This window comes from Papio anubis, unplaced genomic scaffold (assembly GCF_008728515.1).
Source record: "Papio anubis isolate 15944 unplaced genomic scaffold, Panubis1.0 scaffold171, whole genome shotgun sequence".
Taxonomy (NCBI): domain Eukaryota; kingdom Metazoa; phylum Chordata; class Mammalia; order Primates; family Cercopithecidae; genus Papio; species Papio anubis.
The window spans coordinates 21837-38776 of NW_022161702.1; the positions used below are offsets into that span (position 1 = coordinate 21837).

General features: G+C 44.3%; 1 long non-coding RNA gene across 2 annotated transcripts; it reads right to left on the reverse strand.

Annotated features, from left to right (window-relative positions):
* Positions 1 to 8470: 8470 nt before the first annotated feature.
* Positions 8471 to 16740, reverse strand: LOC103885845. Of its 2 annotated transcripts, XR_004181320.1 has the most exons (4): positions 15058 to 16740; positions 13692 to 14322; positions 12270 to 13592; positions 8471 to 9971 (listed from the first exon to the last, which is right to left on the reverse strand). It is a non-coding gene; the product is annotated as an uncharacterized LOC103885845 (long non-coding RNA). The 2 variants fall into 2 exon arrangements; XR_002523071.2 differs by having other exon boundaries at positions 13692 to 16734.
* Between the last annotated feature and the right edge of the window lie 200 nt (positions 16741 to 16940).

Here is a 16940-nt window from a genome sequence, read left to right on the forward strand (position 1 = left end):
TCATGCCTTTTTTCTATCTGGCCTCTCTTTGCAAATGCCTGCCACTGCCCAAGATATCCAGAGTTTGTCTTCCGCCAGGGCCTCTCCAAGAAGAGTGTCAAAGCTACTAAATGATCTTTCGCTTTTCTCCCATCTGACTCCCACTGGCTCAATTTTCTGCTTTCTCAAAATTGTTTTAGAGAGGGGTGTTGGGAATGAATTCAGGTGTGAGTAAGTGACTGGCAGGGTGATTGGTATTTTTGAAGAAAACCTCAGAGAAACAAGGTCTTTGAACTTAAAGGCACTTGAGAAATGATCCAGCTTAGAGCCAGGCAGACTCTGTTCTTCAAAGCCCGCGAGTCCTTCTGATGTGCTCCCAAGGCTGCCACCAGGCTGAGAGGCCTCTCAGGTGGTCGGGGAGTTATGTATCAAGGTTCCAACTATGATTTCTTTTCAGGGCATGTTTACTTTTCAAATAAAAGATTAAAAACCAGTGATCGATGCTATAATATGAATGAACCTGGAAGAAGCCACACCCAATAGACCACACGCCATTATTCCATGTATATGAAATGTCTGGAATAGGCAAATGCATAGACACAGAAAGTAGACTGGTGGTTGGCACGGGTCAGGGGGAACGTGGAATTCAGAGTGACTGGTAATGGATACAGGGTTTCTTTTAGAGTTGATAGAAATGTATTAGGATTGGATAGTAGTGATAGTTGCAGAACCTTGAAAACATACTAAAAAACTATAAATTGTATACTTTAAAAGGGTGAATTTTATAGTATGTGAATTAATCTCAATTAAAAAATATATATATATCAGTGACCTAATCCACTCCTTCCCCTTTTAGGCTGAGAAAACAGGTCTCAGAAAGATGAGAAAGATGAAGAGACCTAGTTAAGATGTGCGCACCTGAAAGGAGCAAAGCCAAAGTCAAGTGTGTCCCTAATAAAATCCCAGGCTTCACGGGGAAATTTCAAGCAGCAGGTAAAGAAGGTGCCTGTATCCCTCGAAAGCACATGAAAGAACCAGCAACTTGGACTGCCTCCATGGAAGGCCAGCCCTCAACAGGCAGAACAATGGCTCTACCCCATGTCCCTCCTGTATGGTAGCTGCACCTGACAAAGATAACTTGACTGGTGCATACCCTGAGAATGATCCTGTACAGCAGATACACCTGCATGTATGTTCAGAGTTCTGAGCTAAGGAATCCAGGAGAGATCCATACCTCATCTATAACACCTGAGCCTGTCCCATCCCATGGGGCAAAGGCCACACAGGGGATCAACGCCCTTTTAGGGTACATGAAAGTTGCCAGGTGGAGGTTGTTAGGGTGGAGGGTGTTAAGTGAAAATGCTACATAAACTGCATGCCTTTTACAAGACGTGGTGGTTTTCCTGCCCAGCCCACAGCCACTGAACTCTGCCCCCTGTGTTTAGCCCCCGATAAAACCTCATGTCTCATTTGCTAGCTCTGGGCCTCTTGAGCCTGGTGCTTTCTTCTTTGGCCTCTTGAGCCTGGTGCCTTCCCCCACTGGAGTTGATAGGGATTTGGCACATCTGCCTCCTATAATTTTACTCATGAAATAGAAAGAAATTGCTGTAGTGGCTCACAGACTCCCTAAAACAGACTATGCCCCCTTGCAAGTGATTGTACAGGTTTGTGCCCAGCTGGAGGAGCAAGTGGGGGCCTGTGCTCCATTCACCAAGCCTTGGCCTAACTGCAGAACTCTCCCCTGCTGTGTAGTTGGGCTCCTTCCCTAGGAAGTGGGGTACATAATGCCTTTGGAGAACTGAAGAAGTTAACAGATACACAGTTCCCATGCAGGCATTAGTATTTTTATTACCATGAGGAGATGCTTCAAAAGGGCCTCAGTGCCCAAGGACCGTGTTCTATTTTTACAGCAACCACCTCTCAGGTAGAGATTCAGAACTGCATGTTAGAAATGTCCCAGATCCATGTCTACAACAGAAGGGGCTGGGGACAGCAGAACTTTCATAGCATATCATAACTTGTCTCAGGATATAATAGTTACGTTTTTCAACACGGAATCAAACCTCTCTTCCCCATCTTTCTGCCTCAATTTTTAAGGCTGTGGCAGAAGAACTGAGGCAAAAGGCAAAGTCTGACAATCCAGATTCCATAAGTGAGCCTGAGGGTCTAGAGACGGTGCAGTGATAGCGTGTGAGGGGACCTTGAACCCAGCCCTGCCAGCTCCCCTGGCAGCACACATATGTCCTGGTGCCAACAGGGAAGGCTGGCCTCATAAAGCAGCACCAAGAGAACTGAAAACGTTGAGCCAGGCCAAGTCAGCACTGCTCTGCGGCTCAACAAGCAAGGCTTGGGGCCCCAGATGCCCATGTAGGGGGGGAGGGCAGCCACGCTGGCCTGTCCCAGGCAGCGAAAACCAGGCTGCAGAGTAGAACCCAGAGTGACAAAAGCCAGCAGTGAGTGGCAGCCTTTACTGATTCAGGAGGGCAGGTAAGACAAAGTGCTCTAATGAGAAGGAAGCTGCAAGGTTAGGGGATCTGCAACTTGTTGCAAGAAATTGTATTCCTTGGATGTTGTCGAGAGGAACTGGGTGAAACAGTAACACTAGGGCTGCTTTGGGATCCAGGTGACAAACAGCACACAGCAGGAGAGGTCTCTTGTCCCTCCACTTAGGCACCCAAGCCCCTGAGAGGAGTGGCTGTGGGAGCAGAATCCACTCTGGGCACAGAGGCTGGTGTTGCCACCTGCACAGACCAAGGCGGGGCAGGGGAGGGAAGAACATGGCAGGAGCCACCTGGGGAACACAGACAACAGGTTGGTTCATGGCCATATGAGAGATTTCTCTCAGTAAAGTCAGAAATATGTGGAGAGACTTTGTAGGGGACTGGAAGACTTGAGTATGTGAGGGAATGAGAATAGGAACTTCATTATTGACATTCATGTCACTTACTTTGTCCTCAGACTGGTGGTGCCCAGGAGAGGTATTATATCACATGTGTGCTCTGAAGGTGCCCCAGTGTTGCTCTTCAGGGAGAAGTATCCCATAAATGAGAGAGAATAGTTTGGTAAAATTAAGTTCCTTGAGCAAACGAAAATCCAAAGGCAGGATGATTTAATTCAGTTTGAAAGGACCATGATGAATAACAGGGAGAAAATCATTCTCCAGAGAGATTCTCCTGAGAAATGGCTCCAAAGCACGAAGCTAGGAGTGTGTTTCGTGGGAAGAGAACCATTGGGAGAAACAGTGGGGAACTTTATTTTTTTTTTTTTTTTTTTTGAGACAGGATCTCAGTGTCTCCCAGGTTGGAGTTCAATGGTGCGACCTCAGCTCACCACAACCTCTGCCTCCTGGGTTAAACAATCTTCCCACCTCAGCCTCCCAGGTAGCTGAGACTACAGGCATGCAACACCATGCCCAGCTATTTTTTGTATTTTTACTAGCCATAGCATTTCACCATGTTGGCCAGGCTGGTCTCAAACTCCTGACCTCAGGTGATCTGCCCCCCTCAGCCTCCCAGAGTGCTGGGATTTCAGGCATGAGCCACCGTGCCCAGCTGGGAACTCTAAATTTTCTAAAGTAGTTGCATGCGACCCTGCATCCCTGCCATAGCCACTAGGGCCAAAGATGTTCAGCCCATCTAGCACTAGGGTAGCTGATCCATGGGCCAATCAGACTCATGAGCTGTGGCCCAACTTGAAACATTCTCAAGAGCAACCATATCACAAATAGCGCAAATAAAGAACAAGCCATTTGGCAGGGGAGATACATATTTTGAGTCCCAAGATTGTGCAAGAAAAAACTGTTCCTCTCCCCATATTCTCCTCATTCCCATCCAAGACAAGGACAATCTGCTCGAACCAGACTCCAGGACCCTGATTCGACTGTTTCCCAGGACCTCATCTATGGGTCCAAGGGTTTGTACTTGACACAGCTCATCTTCTGTTGCACCCAGTTAAAGTTAACCAATGCCTCTTCCCAGAGTGTGGAGAAGTCTGTTTGATCTTTCTCTATTTTGCTTGAAGCATTCTTACCCTTTTGACCTCCACTCTGTACTCCTAATAACTTACAAAGATTAGTGTATTCAAATTCTTCTGAATTATGAAAAGCAATAAAGTTTGGTGACTACTACTGTTTTTATTCATCATCCTCTTCATGATCATTATTATAGTCTTTAAGTATACCGAAAGTCCCAAATGAAATTTTTACTTCATGAGTTAGTTCTGCATGAAAGAGAATACCGAGATCAGAAGGAATTGGGACATTCTGTTCTTTCTAGAGAAGGATGAAAGCCAACACTTCTGTGTATCATCAGTACCCACTGGTGCCTATTATGTTGTTCCTACAAGATCTTGAAGGGCCTCTGAATCACCAAAGCAACCTGAGAATGTGCCTAGCCTACTTGTTTAGCACTAAGTGTATTCCCTTGTATTTGAATTATTTGTAAATTTGTTATTTGCCCGTGGGGATTTGGTTATTAGCGAAACGTCCACTCCTTTAGCCCACTCAGCCACACATACTTTGATTTTGACCCAGACTACCTGAGCTTTCATGTCCAGCTCCAGAGTTCTCCCTGTGCCTGCCCAAGATCCAAGGGTAGGTCCTCCCAACAGCATTCCTCAGTATGGAAATTGTATCAGAGCAAAAGCACTCTGGTGGGTCATTTTGATATAAGCCAACGCCCCCAGGAAAACCAGGACAACGGCCACAGCACATGGGGTTCTCAGCCCAGCTGCTGCAGACTCTCCCAGAGGCCCATCTCTGTGCACTTGCCCGGGCTCACCATCATGCTTGGAAGCACACATGATTACAATCACCCTTCAAGAGTCTGTTACTTTACATTTATTTATTTTTTTTTTTAACTTTTTAATTTGAAGTAGACTTCCAAAAAGTTTGCTAAGATAGTACCAAAAATTCCCAAACACACTTCAACTCCAGTTACCCACATGCAAATATCTTATATACCCATAGTACAATCATCAAAATTAGAAAATTAACATGGCTGCAATACTTATCTGAACTATAGACCTTACTCAAACGTGATCCATTCTCCTACTAATTGTCTCTTTCTGACCCAGGATCCAATCCCAGGTCCAATTTTGCATTTAGTTGTCATGTTTCCTTAAGTCGATTAGAGCCTATATTTGCTTCCTCAGTTACTTGCTCTGTGGCCCCAAGAAAAGTGAGTATTTTGTCCCTCGGGGGGAATCAGCAGCCAGAAGCAGCCCATTCTCAGTGCTGGACAGGAGAAGAGACCTGAGTAGGTAATTGGTATTTAGGACACTCTTCCTTACAGAAACAAGAAGGTTGGTTTCCACCTCCCCACTCCCCAGCCCTCACCATATGGGCAGTAAGACACACATCAAGGGGCCCTAGAGTGTACCAGAACTAAGGAGAAACGTTAGAGTACTCATCCTCCTGTGCTGTTCAGAGTTCTCACAGGCTACATGGCTAATTCTTTATGTCAAAAAAAAAATTGGATTTTTCACAGAGAAAAAAAGGCTTGGGGGTTCTTCATGTAGATATGTTCTCTGAACTTGCATTTAGAGTTGTAGCATTTTTGAGTTTGATATTTTAAAGGATAACTCACTCTTCAGATTATGAATTTGAAGCTCAAAAGATGTGACAGATAAAAGTAATGTCACTGCCAAAAATGCCCATGTCCTAATCACCAGTCCCTGGCAAGTATGTTCTCTTACACAGCAAAACGAACTTCACAGATGTGATTAAACTAAGGATCTTGAGATGGATACAGGTCATACAAAATTTAACTGTTCAAGCCCAAACCCTTAAGGTGACTATGTTTGGAGATAGAACCCTTCAGGAGATAATTAAGGTTAAATGAGGTCTTAAGTGTGGGGCCCTAATCCAATATGACTGGTGTCCTTATAAGGAGGAGACTGCAGGGGTGTCTGCACATGAGGACACAGTGAGACAGCACAGTCATGTGCAAGCCTAGGAGAGAGGCCTCAGGAGAAACCAACTCTGCCAGTATCTTGGTCTTCAACTTCCAGCCTCCAGAAGTGTGAGAGAAGAAATTTCTGTTGTTTAAAACATCTAGTCCATGATATTTTATTATGGCAGCCCTAGCAGACTAAAATAGATTATCCCAAATTATTCAAATGGGCCTAATGGAATCCCAAGGGTCCATATAAGAGAAAGCCATGAGGATCAGAGTAGCAGAGAGATCTGTAGATGCCACCTGGCTTTCAAGATGAAGAAAAGGGCCATAAGATAAGGAGTGCTGATGGCTTCTATACACTGTAAAAGGCATGGAACAGATTCCCCCTGAGAGCCTCCAGTAAGCATGCAGCCCTTGATTTTAGCCAACACTTTGATGTTAGCCTTATAACACCTGATTTAGACTTCTGAGCTCTAGAACTGAAAGATAATACATTTGTGTTATTTTAAGCCACTAAGACTACGGTAATTTGTGACAGCAACAATATAAAATGAATACATAGGTAATTAATGTTCCAGGCAAGCTGGAAATTCACATTATCAGGAGTCTCTCAAAGAGGCAATAAGGAGTTGTATATGCAGCTGCAGGTGGAGAAAGGCTAACATGCGACTCTCACTTAGTTTTCTACTCTTTCAACAGATACTTTAATTCTTACTGTTCTAGATGAACCAATATTCTCTTCCTTTAGCAATGCTGTTTAACCAACAGACTGCTTTTTCTTCCACCACAATCAGAAGATAATCACATGTCAAAGCTATGCTTTCCACAACACACATACCCAATCTTCTGGATGCATTATAAACCATTTTAGTTATTGTTAATAGGCAACATGGCATAGTGGTTAAATGCCATATTCTGGAGCCAGACTGCATGAATTCAAATCCCAGCTCTGTCTCTTATTGGCTGACCTTGTACCTCAGTTCTCATCTATAAAATGGGGAGAATAGGACTGATCATACATGTCTGTTGACAGTAGTAAATGTTGGCAAAGCATTTATTATTTACTTAATTTTAGAAACAGAGTCTCACTCTGTTTCCCAGACTGGAGTGCAGTGGCAAAATCATATAGCTGACTGCAGCCTCGAATTCCTGGGATCGAGAGATCCTCTCATCTCAGCCTCCCAAGTAGCCGAGATTACAGCCGCAAGTCACTGTACCCTGCTTGGCAAAACATTTGAAACAGTTCCTGGGCATAGTTATCATATGAGTATTCATCAAATACATTTTTTAAAAATATGCCAATGATATTACTTTAATCAATGAGCACCCTTTGAATGAACAGCTACTGGATGTAAATCTTCTTAAAACGTCAATTGATCACATTACTAGATCCTTAAAGCCCTTTGATTGCACTAGTCTAAAGCTGGCCATCCCTGGATGGAATGCAGTTTACAGATGTGGGTTATGTGCCTCTGGTTTGCATGCACGTGTTGTTGGGAAAACACTTATAATGAGCGATTTCACACCAAGTCCATTTCTCAGAAACTCAGACCTATCCACATGGGGCTTGTGTTCCCTCAGAAACACCACCTCAGCTGGAACTGAACAAAAGACCCCTCCCCGGCCAGCCCCAGCGGCAGAGCCTGAAGGGCATAATCAACCACAGTTCCCTGGACTGCCTCCCCAACATTGAAGTGAGAATGTGTTGCCACATACGAACCCACACTCATTGTGATTTTTCTTATAGTAAACGAATTTCTCTGCCTCTGTCAAGAGTGGAAAATAGTTCACAAGGGCCACTTTATGGAAACACGAGAATGCATCGTTCTATATAGACATGAATTTTTTTCCTACACATTGTATAAGTAAATGGTGTCAGATTAGAAAAAGTATAGTCAAAGATACCATTTCTTCCACTAGGCCTCTTCGTTCACTGTTGCTTCATTCTTTGCTGCCTGGTCACATTCACATTTTTGACCCCTGGTCCACAGAATATAGTGCCAATCTTTGGTCTAGGATTTCAGGCCCTTTGTGACCTCATCCCTGTGGGCCCCGCAGATTTACTTCCCACTACCTCTCCAAACACACAGACACACACACATACGCACACTCTTCAGCAATTTTGAACTATTTTTGGTAATATGACTCCATGCTTAATTTTCGTTGATGTCTTTTTTTTTTTTTTTTTTTAAATTTATTATTATTATACTTTAAGTTGTAGGGTACATGTGCATAACATGCAGGTTTGTTACATATGTATACTTGTGCCATGTTAGTCTGCTGCACCCATCAACTCGTCATTTACATCAGGTATAACTCCCAATGCAATCCCTCCCCCCTCCCCCCTCCCCATGATAGGCCCCGGTGTGTGATGTTCCCCTTCCTGAGTCCAAGTGATCTCGTTGTTCAGTTCCCACCTATGAGTGAGAACATGCGGTGTTTGGTTTTCTGTTCTTGTGATAGTTTGCTAAGAATGATGGTTTCCAGCTGCATCCATGTCCCTACAAAGGACGCAAACTCATCCTTTTTTATGGCTGCATAGTATTCCATGGTGTATATGTGCCACATTTTCTTAATCCAATCTGTCACTGATGGACATTTGGGTTGATTCCAAGTCTTTGCTATTGTGAATAGTGCTGCAATAAACATACGTGTGCATGTCTTTAACATCTAGCAACAAGAGACATTTTTTAGCCTGGTGCTCAATCTTAAATCACTAGTATTTATCAGCATGATACATTCCAAAATATCCATGAAAAGAAGATAACATTTGGTTTAATCATGTAACCAAGGTCATTTTGATGATAAATCAAAGCTAGGCCATCAAGAACAAAAAAAAAGTCTACAAACCTTCAAGCATAATTCATCCTGACTACAATACTGTAAAAAGCATGCACGAGAAGTACAAATATAATCTCACATGCCACACAGTGACCGAATAAACTGACACATACGATTAGGAATTGGAAAACATATGTGACAGTATATATTTTGAATAGTATTAATAACATGCTGACATTTCCTCCAGGAGGTTCAGACGGTGTATGTATTACCAGAATCATCTTAGCCCAAACAAAATTGATCCTGGTTTAGGAAAGATCTTTACGTGGTTGAGAGTTCAGAGTAAATGGAGAGGATGCCGAAAAGAATTTTTGATTTAATGGATATGTGTGGGAACAAGATAATGACTACTAACAGCGTTATGCGTATGTCAGACTCCTTCAGGAAATGGAAGAGGCCCTGATTTGGGGACAGCAGAGAAGTGGAGGAGGTCTATCCTGGCCCCTGGAAACTTAGCAAAATCATGGGGAATGGAAAGAATGAAATTTTGAGAGGTCCCTGAAAGCCATGAGACGGAAAAACTTCCCCTATTCAAATTCACACACGTGTTGATATATACACAACATTTTTTAGGTGTTCCATTTTTTTCAGATGAAGAAGCCAATTCCCGGAGAGTTTAACTTTCCCAAGAACAAACCACTAATAAGAGCCCAGATATTTGAACTCTAATAACTATGTAACAGTTGCTTCCCGTATGGTACTGCATAAAAGGGGGACATTTCAAAGCCTCAATACTAATTTTTTTATCTCAAAACCATTTCAGTGTTAAAAGTCTATGATTCTTTTATCTTTGGATAATAAATGATAGCAAAAATTGAAGTACTCCATTCATAATAATGATACATCTCCCATAGGTATATACCACCATTTTTGTAGAGCACCTACTATGTGCCAGGCACCATACATGTTTGTCTCATTTAATTCCCACAATACTCTGAGGTGAGGTGGGTAATGTTATCCCCATTTCACACATAAGAGATCAGGTTGAGAGTGATACAATAACCTGTTCTTGTTAAATAAGTGAAGCCAGGATTTTTCAGGTGTCTCAGATAACCTCCAAAACCTGCGTTCTTTTTGCAATGCTAAACCGCCTTTCCAAATAACACAGCATAGTAAGTGTGATTCTTCATAGACATTTCGAGGCCAGACGCTGGACAAGATGCTTTCCTTAGGCTGTCAGATAATTGTTGCCACAACACTCCAAGGTATTATTGCGCATTTATGTATATGGAACAGACCTTCTGAGACGTTGACCTGCCAACATCAGAAAGTCTGTGTTTGAATGAAAGTCCTTTGGGGTGCAAAGCCCAGGCTTCACTCTAAAAGGGTTCACAGCCTTTGGTGAACATTCTAAATGTATTGATCAGCTTCTCTAGACAATTGGGTCTCAGACTCTCGTGCGTTTAGAATCAGCTGGACAGCTTTTTAAAATTCCATTGCCCATACTGTTTGAGTACAGAATTTTGTTTAGGATTATGAAAAAGTTATGGACACGATAATGGTTGCACAACATTGTGATTGTTCTTAGTGCCACTTATTTTACCATACCACAGTGTTAAAAATTCACTACCCCCACACCCTTATCCCCAGAACCACTGGCAATGGCACCCAGGTATCTGTATTTATGAAAGCACCACACTTGATTCCAATGCATGGCCGGCAACGTTTGAGAACAGGTGACTTCGAACAGGGCTTCTCAAACTTAACTGTGCATATGAATCACCTGGGGGAATTCGTAAAACGTAGCAAAGCCTCAATCTGCCTTGTATTAGAACCACCTGGAGACCATTTCCCCAGGCGTTCTTCAGACTCCGCTTCCCTGTGATGCTAATAGAAAAAATAAGGATTCTATGGATAAATAAGATTGGGAGACACTGGGCTAAATTAAGCCAAGTAAGCATCTCTTTAGATGCCTTAGTGTGCTACACGTTTTGTGAGTTGCCAAGAGGGAGATGATTAGGGTGCAGCACTTCCCAAGCACATATGACATCCAAAGGCTTTTCAGAGCAGAGCAATGCTGAGGTGAGTGATGGCTGCTCCATAGCATTGCACGTGGGAGACACTGGCAGCCCCACTGAATTGCCATGGGGATGCCCTGAAATCAGCTTCTGTTTCCAGCAAACACAACTTGGGGATATACATAGAGTGGAGGCAGAGATGACATTGGGCCTCGTATTGACAGACAACACAGAAGGCCAAGAGAAAGGCGAGACCCTCCCCGACACCTTGGCGAGCAAACACCTCCCAGCCCCAGCCGCTCATTTCACCTACTTTAAGGTCAGAGACTTTAAATGAGCCTTTTCTACTTGAGGGGCCTTGGCTTCCTCATCTGTACAAGGAGGAGGTTGGATATCGCTCTCTAGGGTCCCTTCTGTAGTGCTAGCATCGCAAAGTACGGGAACGTCCAACACCAGCACTCGCAAACCATCAAGATCACAGTTGTGAAGTTCGAACACTTGGGTGCATTTAAGACCCAAGAGATTTGAAATGAATAGAGGATTACATTTAAATTGATCTAAACTCCTTGCACACAACATTTTAGCATAGAGGTCTAAGATGAAATTTAGTAGGTGTCCGTCTCTGACTTTCCCACTGCCTTACTCCCAACCTCAAACCAAGTCCTGTTGATCCTACTTGGAATCTATTGTATGTCCGGCATTCCTGTGCCAATTCTCAGGTCATCCTCACTCTGCCCAAAGCCCCCTTTCTATAGGGTAAATCTGACCAAGTCTCTCCAACAATCAAACCAACAAGCCCCAGGGACCTCAGAAGAAAATTGAGCACTTTGACCTGCCTACAGCATCAGTCCCTGAATGCTGGGCTCCAGCTCCACTCAGATTCTTGCAAGTTCCCCCACATCCTGCCCTCTCACCCCTTGGAGGATGCTTAGCCTGCCTGGTCCATCTCCACTACCTTACCTAAGTAATTCTACTACCTAGCCTCTAGGTTGCTGCTCAGTTTCCCTCCCTTCCAAATCCCTCCTGACCCTTTGTTCTCCACCTCCTCCGAGGCCCCCGTTAGGGACCAGCCCTGTGCTCCCCTACACCGTGGTTAGCAGTTACCACCCTGCATGACAGCCCCCGAATCCCGACTCTTTCAGTTCCGAGTAAGAACTGAATCTCATTCAGAGTTGGAACCCCAGGCCCTGGCCCAGAGCCTGAATTACAGAAGATGCATGACATAGACTTGCTGGATTGTTCAAATTCTGAGCCCCCAAGGCCCTGAGGAAGCAGATAAAGGATCTTCTGATCCAAGGCCGGTTGGACACCCTCACTGAGGGTTCACCCATCAGCATACAACGGTGAGGCCCATAAGGAAAACGATGCAAAACAGTGGTATCCAGGGCCTGGAAAAACCAGCAGAGGACCTGCATCCTACTCACATAGATTTAATACGGACATCACATTCTGCTGCTTCCTGCTCACTCTCAGGGACAAAGCCGCCCAAGTAACCAAGCCCACCACGCTCCTTCCCCCATGTCTTAGTCCACTTATGCTGCTATCATGGATACCAGACTGGGTCACTTATAAAGAACAGAAAGTTATTGCTCACAGTTCTGAGGGCTGGAAGTCCAAGATCCAGGCACGAGCATTTGGAGTCTGACGAGAGCTACATCCTCAAGCAGTGGAAAAGCAAGCAGGCTCAACGCTAGCAAAGCCTCTTTTATTCATGAGAGAGAAGCACTCGTGGCCTAATCATCTCCTAAAGGCTCCACCTCCTCATAACATCACATTGGCAACACCTGAATTTTAGAGGCAACATAGTCAAGCCACAGCAACCTCTATCAGATCCCCAACCCCCACCAGACTGGCCCCTACATAACTTTCCAACATTTTGCCCCACTATTCTCTTCATTTGCCCACAGTCCAACCAAAGAAGGGCTCAGCTTCCCTACAGACTCCCCAGCAGGGCCCAGCTTCTGCCTGCCTGTGCAATGCCTTCCCATCCCCCCAGCTCACTCTGCAAATGTGCCCGCTTTCTTACCGCCTCAGCTCCAGTACTACTTCCACATGAGATCTTCCGGGATTCCTCCAGCTGGAAGCAACAGCTCCTCCCTTGCTTGTCTCTCCTGAAATAGTGTCCCTTTCTAGCATGCCTTCGAGTTTTCTATATATTTGTCCTATTACCAGGCCCTTGGTGGGAAGACACACTATCTGCTTCACAGCACAGAACTTTGCATCATGGCAGGCTCAAAGATATATATAGTAAATTCCCTAATTAATTAGGACAGTAAGCAACATAGTAAGAGGATGGACTGTGAGCTGGAGCAAATGATAATAACAATAACCACCACAACAGCAATCATGCCTCTAGTTGTGGAGTCTTTATACCGTACACACGCCTTCACCTTCGCAAATATTAACCAGTCAAGTCTCATGACTATCTCTAGGGTGGGCAGCATAAATTCTATTCTCCCCAATTTGCAGGTTGGGGTTAAGTCTCTGGGAGGCCCAGTGACTTACTTAAGGCACCACAACCAGCCACAGGTAGGGCTGGGCCTGCAATCAGGCCTTCTACATCCAAATCTGACCTTGTTTCGTGACACCACGTTGATAACAACACTCTGGTCCACTCTTGACTTTGCAATAAGAAATCTACAAGGAGTGTGTATGCACTTGCAATCCCAGATCCAAACGAGCCTGGCGCACAGGGAGAAGGCAGCCCTCACTGTGGGGTCTCTGCTCAGCCAGGCTCCTGCCACCACGTACCGACTGAGCTTTATTCCCTGCCATTGATGTTGCCAGCTCTGGCCCTGGGTCTGAGGAACAACACTGCTGCGGCCGCCAGCTGGCAACTACCCAGCGCTGGGCAGGACCCATCCTCTGCCCGCTTCCCCGGCTGCCTATGACAGGCAATCCCACTGCCGCCACGTACCTAAAAAAAAACAAAAAGAAAAAAGGAAAAGTCTGTTATTGCTTAATTTTAATCCTGGAAATGGAGAAATACACTTTGCTTTTGCTTTTGGTTTCTCACCAAAAGGCCGTAGGAGTTTACATCGGCTGACTCTTTCAGGACCCCAGCATTTCCTTAGATGGGCAATCAGAGCGGCCGCCCGCTGTGTGCAGAGACACAGGCTCCAGCTCCCCCGACAGGCCCTGCGAGTCCCGCACTCAGTCCTGTGGCGCAGGAGTCTTCTCCCGAGGAAGGCTAGCTCCTCCTGAAGACAGCGGGTCAGACAACACTGGCCATCTGGGAACCCATGGGGCCTCTGAGAAGCCCATGGGGCCCCTCTCTGCTGTGGATGAACCTGGTGGCACATTCTTCCCAGGGCCAGGACTAGGGGGAGCAAGTGAGGCACCCTCCTTGGTGTAAAATTGAAGAGGGCACCGAAAAATGCAGAGATCAAGAGACATACCATTTAAATGCAACAGCAAGAAATGAACATTAATGCCAAAAAATAACATGACGAATCAAGGAGCAAACTTCCTCACAGTAAAAGGCCACGAGGAACAGAAGCAAGGTAAATATAAAACCCAAGAGCCAATTTAATCTCAAGTAAAGTTTCAGAGCAAAATTTTATATTACTGGGGACAAAAGGGTAGGTAAATAAACAGAGACATTCCTACCTTTAGCAGTGCTGACCGTGCTTCTATCATACCTGGGGCTGGGCAGGCAAGAATGGAAGAAGGAGAGTCGGCTTAGTTAGGAAATGTCATAAGCAAAGCCTGGGTGGCCATCATCTCAAAATATTGCTAGGGCACAAATTCAAATAATCCCTTTCATTCTTTTTTTGTTTGTTTGTTTGTTTTTGGTTTTGAGATGGAGTCTTGCTGTGTCGCCCAGGCTGGAGTGCAGTGGCACGATCTGGGCTCACTGCAACCTCCGCCTCCCAGGCCCAAGTGATTCTCAAGCCTCAGCCTCCAGAGCGGCTCAAATCATCTCTTTCATTCTACTGAGAAAACTCTGTCTTATTCTTTGAGCTCATGGCAGTTGTCTATAGTAGCAATCAGTGGGTTAATTGAATATAATGAAGATAGAGATGAGGAGACAGAAGTTAATTAACGTAGGGGAAACCATTCCCAGGGTTTTGATTTACTTCACAGGAAGAAGCAAAATATTGGACATCTTCTATTATTTCACTCTTGCCTAGAGTGTAAATGCGAGATAAACTTGCAGAAAATTCCAAAAAGGTTGCTGTAATCCCTAGCCATCTCAGGGGTGATGTTTTCATTACAGGGAATAAAAGGTTGTCTTTAAAATGCAAACACACCCTGAGTAATCCTCTCAATAATCTACTTTGAAGCCACTAGATCTTACCATTTTGGTTCTGGGGCTTCTGAAGAAAATTGCAAAGGAAGGAATTAATTTTTTTTTTAATTGGAAAAGTTTTTGAACCAACCTGCTTCCATGATGGGCACGGAGATGTTTGCTGTGCTGCTGACATCTACTGAGAGACTGTGAAACAGCAGTTCGGGAAGTAAAGGAAATCAAAGCTCCTCCTGAGAAAGCTCTGTCTCTAGCAGGTGATGCCATCTGCAGTACATCACCGACCTTTGAGCAAGCACTCATCAATTTCCACAGAAAGGCAGGATCCTGGAATGTTCACCCAGGTGGCTTGGAAAAAGGAATGGGGCTGCAGCCGTCATGGGGACAGCAGTCTCCTTCCTAGCACTCTCTGCAAAGGGAAAGGAAACACATCTTAGAGCTGGATACCAATTTTCACAGAGTCCCTTAGCACCCTTCCAGCTTAGTATTAGTAACTCACTGTACAGATGCAAAAACTCAAAGCCACACATGTCCCGTGACTTATTTAAAGCTACACAGCTAGAAAGTGGCAGGACGGGAATGCAACACAGAGGAACCTGTCTCTGCGCCTGTGGCCCGTCCATACTTTCTGTCCCCAAGAGAGCAACACCATAGAGCCAAACCAAAACCCCCAGAAGCCCAACTCCAGGAAATGCACAGGCTCCACTGCACTCCCAGGAGATTCCTATGGATCTACGGAAGAAAATGAGGCAGTGACCAAGGAATTTAAACTCTGGGGTGAAATCATTTCCTCCAAGTTATTCTTCTTCTAATGACAAAGATTCACCACTAAAACAGTGACCTATGCCCTCTAACCTTTGAGAAGATCTGAGTCACATGGCAATTATATTTGTAACATTACAGGATTATAGAGGCCAGTGTTTCCCTTCCTCCTCATTTCCTTCTCCCCCATGACATTTTTAGAAAGTCACGTTCATTTATTTTATCATTAGCTGTATGACTTAACCCTGGCCTTCAGTGCAGAGCCTGTCTCACTCTTCTGTAAATTAGCTCATTCCTCTGCAGGTGGACCCCAAATAATCTAGCATGTCTTCCTTCCACACATAGAGGCACCTGTTTGCACGCATTTAGAGCTATCCGTCTAAACAGAAAACTGTTTTTGATGTCTATCATTCTGTAGACAGCTTTTCTATGCCATGACTGCTAACATAAAAGGAGATACGAGCCAAGTTTTGAAAAAAATTATTGTTTCACAGAAAGTGGTTATGAAAATAGAAAAGAAAAAATAAAAAGTAAAAAAAAAAATTAACTTCATTAAAAATCATGGTATTGGGGGGTGGTTCTGCTGGTAGGTCAGCGAGGGAATGGAAAGGAGCTAGGGGTGAGAGTACTTTTCTCTATAAGTTGGTTTGGTAAATTTTGTCTTCTTTTAGAAAGCTGGGTTCCAAAAGGGTAGACAGAGGGCTCATTAAGTAGTTATTTTTTCAGTTATTGGCTTCAACTAATTTTTTGGAACTGATAATGCAGGTACATGGTATAAATTTCAAAAGATACAAAAGACTACAGTGAAAAGCAAGTCCCTCTCCCTCCCTGGACCCTGGCCATTGGGCTCATCTTCCCTGATGCAAACTTGCGAGCTTTTGTATATCTTTCCCTATATATTCCATATATGCACAGTTACAGATGTTCTTTTTAATTTTAACCACATAGCCATATACTATGCAGCCTGCTCTACACCATGGTCATTTCTCTTAACCACATGTCTTGGAGATTCTTCATCAACAAGTAGAATTTAAACAAGTTGGGCAAAGCCACGATGGTTCCAAGACAACCCTGTAGCTTTATAAGAAGACTTTATGAGCGACTGCCAATCCTGGGGATTACAAGATCTTTTCTCTTTTGAGGCACCACCAAACCATGACCAAGAATGCTCTGGGATTTTTTTCATCCAGGGTTTCTACCTTAATATATTCAATTGGATGACAAATGTCTCTTATACTGCGTGCATTTCTATTT